At 53.0% G+C, this 5,762-nt stretch overlaps 1 protein-coding gene across 3 annotated transcripts in view; it reads right to left on the bottom strand.

Annotated features, from left to right (window-relative positions):
- Positions 1-5,762, bottom strand: part of GNAO1 (G protein subunit alpha o1) — a 171,319-nt gene that overhangs the window by 62,526 nt on the left and 103,031 nt on the right. The window lies entirely within an intron of this gene.

Here is a 5,762-nt window from a genome sequence, read left to right as displayed (position 1 = left end):
TTCCTTTACTGTACTGAACCGCTGAGATTTGGGGGTTGTCTGTTACACCAGGTGAGGTCAGGCATTTTCTGGAATGTCAAGGGAATTCCGTTGCTACTATCCTGGAACTTAGTCCTAGGAAGGTACCAATACATTCTCTAGAATTTCTGAGCAACACTGGGCTCCTCCCAGAATAGACATTTACCAAATAAGACAGCAGAGGCAAACTTGTTGCCCGTGAGCCATATACATGCTGTGCACTCCGACACCCTGGACAGCAAATCCTGGCTCCATTTTATACCCAGGAAAGACAAAATACTAGCATCTTTCGAGACTGTTCTGGGAATGCGATGGGAGAGCGTGTACAGAGCATCGAGGGCTGAGTGGATGCTCAGTGTATGGTGGTCACCTCTCCACTCTGCCACACTCGTCCCACGGGGCTGTGGGCACAGCTCATCACACAGACTCAGAGCCCCCAAACCCAGGGCAACCGCAGTCTGGGTGCAGTTCAGGCTGCTGGCTGGGCAAGAACCTGTTGGGAACGTTGTCCACGAAGCAAGAAAGAGCCAGTTCCTGTAGCTCTGGGAGGGTGCAAGTCCCCAAGGGAGAGCTGGTAAGAAAGATGAGTAGGACCTGAAAAGAAGGAGGCCCAAGTAAGGTGGCAGGGGAAGAAGTGGGTGAGACTCCAAGGGACACTATCCAGAAAGGGAAAAGATAACCCACAGAAGGGGAGAAAAATATTTTCAAATCATATGTCTATATAGGACTGGTGTCCAGAATGTAGAAAGAAAGAACTCTTACAACTCAACAGTAAGACAAATAACCCAATTAAAAAGTGGGCAAAGTTTCTGAACAGACAATTCTCCAAGGAAGATATACAGATAGTTAATAACATATGAAAAGATACTCAACATCCTTAGTCGTTAGGGAAACACAAATTAAAACCACGCTGAGATACCACTTCACACCCACTAGGACAGCTGTAATAAAAAAGATGGACAGTAACAAATGTAAGCGAGAATGTGGAGAAACGGGAACACTCCTATATTGCTTATGGTAATGTAAAATGGTACAGCGGCTTTGGACAACAGGTGGATACTTCCTCAGGAAGTTAAAACAGACTTAGAATATGACCCATGAGTTCCACTCCTAGGTATACAGCCAAGAGAAACAAAAACGTGAGTCCACACAAAAACCTATGCATGAATGTTCACAGCAGCATTATTACTGGGTAGCCAAAAAGTGGGAACAACCCAAATGTCCATCAACTGATGAATGCATGAACAAAGTCTGGTGTTTCCAAATTCCAATACAATGGAATACTATTCGGCTACAACCTGGATGAGCCTTGCAAACATTATGCCGGATGAAAGAAGCCAGACACAAAAGAGTACATATTGTATGATTTCATTCGTATTAAATGTCCAGAACAGGCAAATCCACAAGGACAGAAAGTAGATTGGGGTTGCCAGGGGCTGAGGGTGTGTGTGTGGGGTGGGCAGGAGAATGGGGAGTGACTGCTAGTACGTATGGGGTTTCTTTTTGGGGTGCCTGCCCTCTGTGTGTTGCCTGAAGAGGGGCCTTCTTCCAGGGGAAGATGCACAGAGCCAGCTTCCAGTAGGTATCACCTCCCGCATGTGTGACCCTGCTCCCCTTCCTACACAGTACTAGGGCAAGGGGTGTGGTCTCCATTCAGCAGCTGAGAAAACTCAGGCCTGGGAGATGGCCTATGAACAAGATGGCTCTACAGTACAGGATCCAAACTCATTCTGGTTCTCCACAATCTGATTTTTGACTCTGATCTCACAGGGGGTCATACCAGTGGTAGAAAGGGCAATGGGCCAGGTTCTGAGATATCTGGGCCCAAGAACAACCCTGCCACTGACTAGCTGCTTGACTATGGGCCAGTCATTTGAATTCTCTGAGCCTCAGTTTCCTCAAGTGTAGACACCAGTTATGCCTGCCCCACAGGTGGGAAGTCCAGAGCTCAAAAAAGATGGCAGAAGTAAAAGGGATTTACTTTTGCGCCAAACCCAGGGATCAGAGCTGGGAAACAAAGGGTGCCTGCCCTCACAGGGGCTCATCACAGAGCTGTGTAATTGGTAGAGGCCTCATACATGCCAGGCAAGTTCACTACCAAGGGCCAAATCAGGGTAGTAGATCATAAAGGCTAAATCCTCTCAGTAAGAGTGTTCTAGACGGAACATACGTGTTGGCCAAAAATTCGCACGTTGAAGCCCCAACCCCAGTGTGGCTGCATTTGGAGTAAGGAGGTAATTAAGGTTAAGTGAGATTATACGGGTGGGGCCCTGATCTGACAGCATTGGCATCCTTATTAGAGAACTCACAGGGCTCTCCCTCCCCCTCTCTGCAGTCACGTGCCTAGGGAAGGTTGGGGGGGGGGGCGGGTACGCAGTAAGAAGGTGGCCATCAGCAAGCCAGGAGGAGAGCTCTCACCAGAAACTATCTGAGCCAGAACCTCGATAGTGGGCTTCCTGCCTCCAGAACTGTGAGAAAATAAATTTCTGTTGTTTAATCTACCCAGTCTATGTTTAGTTACGGCAGCCCAAGCCGACTAATACAAAGAGCTCACGCATATCCGTGCGTCAGGCACTGTTCAAGCCCTTTACGTTGTCCCAAGCATGAGATAAGAACCATTACTATCCCCATTTTACAGATTAAAAAAAAGAAGCACAGAGCAGATCGGTAACTTCCCCCAGGTCACACCTCTGACAGAAAGCAGCATTGGGCTCAGCAGGGGGCAGGCTGGCTGCAGAGTGTGAGCCTGAACACTGCTCAGTGCGGGACTGGGAGACAAGTCTGTGAGCTCCTCATGCGCATGGGTTGTGAAGGCTTGTTTGCTGCCAGCCTGGCACTTACCACGAGCCCCGTAAACGCTGGAGAGAACGTCCAGGCCCAGGACAACGATGGGCACGGAGTCTGAGGGCCACTAGGGCCTTCCGGCTCCCACAGAGGAAGCACAGTCTCCATCCTCTCACCTCATCTTCTGGGGGGTGGGTGGGTGTTGAAATCCCAACTCAGGGCCTGTGAGTGCTGTAGGGAGTCCAGGTCAGTGGGCTGCACTTCTCAAAGTTATTCTGGCTGGTCCTTTTGGTGACTCTCTCTGCTACACCCACGGGAAGCCATCTCCCTGCATATCTGAGGATGCTTGTGTTTCCCTGGACCTCAGCATCTACACAGTCAGCTGGCCAAGATCCAGTATGAGTATGTATTCTGGGGTTTTCAAAGGATCACACAGCGAGCTACAAACAAAGCTGGGCCTGAAACCCAGAATTCATACTGTCACCAGATTCTTCTCAGGCCAAGGCCTGGGGAAAAGGAAAGAGCCTGGCGAGATGTCTGAGCCCCTGTCTCTGCCAGGCCCACAGGCCTCACGGTGCAGAGGCGTCCAGAGGGCTGCTGGGCTCCATGGTGGTTACTTCTCGAGGCTAGAGCACCAGAGAGGTAGCCAGACCTGTAGGCTGAGAGGCTGGGCAGGGCAGAGCCTGTCAGTAGTTGTTTCCTGAACAGCGACAATAGCAGGAGGGAGCTCTCAGTTTTGGATGGTTGGGCCAGAGATATGTATATTCTGACCCCAGCAGACAACTCGGCACACTGTGGCCATGGAGCAGAGTTTAGCTGAGCACCCCTTCCCTCTGGGTCAGGCACTGTGCTGGGTGCTCAGCACTGATTCCAGTTGGAGTCAGATAGGCCCTGCCCCTTCCCCTTACGGTCTAGCAGGGGTACAGACATTGAGGGAATATTCATACACACATACAGTTACAAACATGACAAGGCCCTGAAGTAAGCTCCCAGGGATCTGAGTGTCAGGACAAAAGGCCCAGCCTGGGCTGGGGGCGGGGTAGGGGGTGGGGGGTGGGAGAGGCTTCGCAGAGGAGGTGACAATAGAGCCCAGTTCTGTGGGGGGAACAGGGGTGGAGAATGCCTCCTGCAGAGGCCGTGGCTCACACAAAAGCCCTGAATCAGAAGCAGACGCTGTGGCAGGAGCAGAGACCCGTGGCGGGCAGGGCTCTACCTGAGGGCCGAGGTTGCTGCTGAGGGCTTCTAAGCAAGGGGTTAGATGTGCACTTATAAGAGCTCACACGGGTTGCAGCGGGCAGCAGACTATGGGGGGGCGGGGGGCAGGAGTGGCGACCGTTGCAACTGCCTGGGGCTTACGCACTCAGGAGCAGCAGTTCCCACTGCTCGGCACTCCAGGTGCCCTGACGCTGCTGTGGGATGCTGGCCCACATGCTCTGGGCTTAGGGCACGGGTCAGTCAATGAAAATGTGGGCACGACGTTTGTAATGATGCCCAAAGGCATCCCTGGCCTCATGCCCCCACCCTGAACCTGCTCCGTCTGCTCTGCCATCTCATTCTCATCAAGTAAACGGCTCCTGAAATCCACCTTACCCTGCCCTGCCACCTAGGGAGCCTTCCAGAGTGATCAGAGGGAAGCTGACAGCTTCACATAGCCATTCATGTTCATCTCCCCCTGCAGCCCTGCGACACAGTTACCCTTGACACAGATGCAGTGACGGTAACACCTGACAGTGTTTTTCTGCCTTAGTGGTTTTATTCCTGTGGCTTGGCGGCCTGCATGTGCCAGTCCACAGCAGAGCGCCCCTAAGGCTGGGATGGTGCCCATATCTACAGCCCCAGGCTCCAACCCCAAGCTGCGTGCCCTGGGTGCCCATGGGGGGCTGTGTCCCCTGCTGACAACAGTCTGCTGGCCACCTTACACCAACTCCCTCCCCGAGAGAAGTCAGTCTTTAACTTGCGCTGACTTTGAAACACGGGGGATTCTTTCTCTTTTGGATTCAAGGGAAGAGCCTTGTGCTTGGCAATCACCCGAGCTTAGCATTTAAGTTTTGCCAGGAGAATTTATAGAACTTTTTAGAAGTTACAGAACTGAGATGGGGGGTGTGTGGAGGGGAGATCTAGAGGCCAGCTGGTTCTTCTGTAGGACCCTGTAGGACAAGGGACTTGTCTGAGGTCACAGAGTAAGATGGGGCAGGGCCTGAAGCCCAGCTTTTCTGTGAAGGATCAGTGTTCTTCTGTCGTGAACTGAGGCCTGGCACGCCTCCAGTTCAAGATGGACCCTCATCTAACAAAGACCCCAGCCCCTCCCTGCTGAGTTCCTGGGGGGCCCAGGCACACTGGGCTCCTGCCCCTTCAGGTGCCAGAGAGTCACAGTGAGTGAAGACTGGTCCCCACGCTGGCTGTTCTCTCCATCTGGCTGGGTGGCTGGTAAGAGAAGGGCTGGGGGGGCTGCATTTTCTCACCTCCCCAAGTTCTCCCAGGAGGAAACAGCCTCCTCGCAGAGGCTAGACCTGATTCTCCTGTCCCTGCCCAGCTTTGAAATGTCTAGGACTTGGAGCCCAAGGATGTGTTCGGGGCTTGCTTCCTGGCACGCTCTGGATGGTGACATCTGGAGCAGTCTTTCCACTCACTCACCCCTGTGGCTGCCAAGCCCCCAGCAGCGGGCCAAGGGGGCAGAATCAGCCTCTCCAGAGCAGAGGAGGCCTTTATTGGCCTCATCTGCCAGCAGGCTAGCGATCCTGGCCTGGCCTCAGAGTCGAGGTACCTGGTTTCCTGGTACTCATCTACCCGGCACACAGCTCAGGGCCTGGTCCCAGGCTGTGGCTCCCAGTGGTTTTCCAGGCCGGAAAGCCAGGGTGGAGGTCATGGGCCAGCACCCTCATTAGATTGGTTAAAAGTCTGGAGTCAGGGCTTCCCTGGTGGCGCAGTGCTTGAGAGTCCGCCTGCCGATGCAGGAGACG

This window comes from Lipotes vexillifer, unplaced genomic scaffold, assembly GCF_000442215.2.
Source record: "Lipotes vexillifer unplaced genomic scaffold, Lipotes_vexillifer_v1.1 scaffold342, whole genome shotgun sequence".
Classification (NCBI taxonomy): Eukaryota; Metazoa; Chordata; class Mammalia; order Artiodactyla; family Lipotidae; genus Lipotes; species Lipotes vexillifer.
This window is presented reverse-complemented; position numbering and strand designations above follow the sequence as displayed.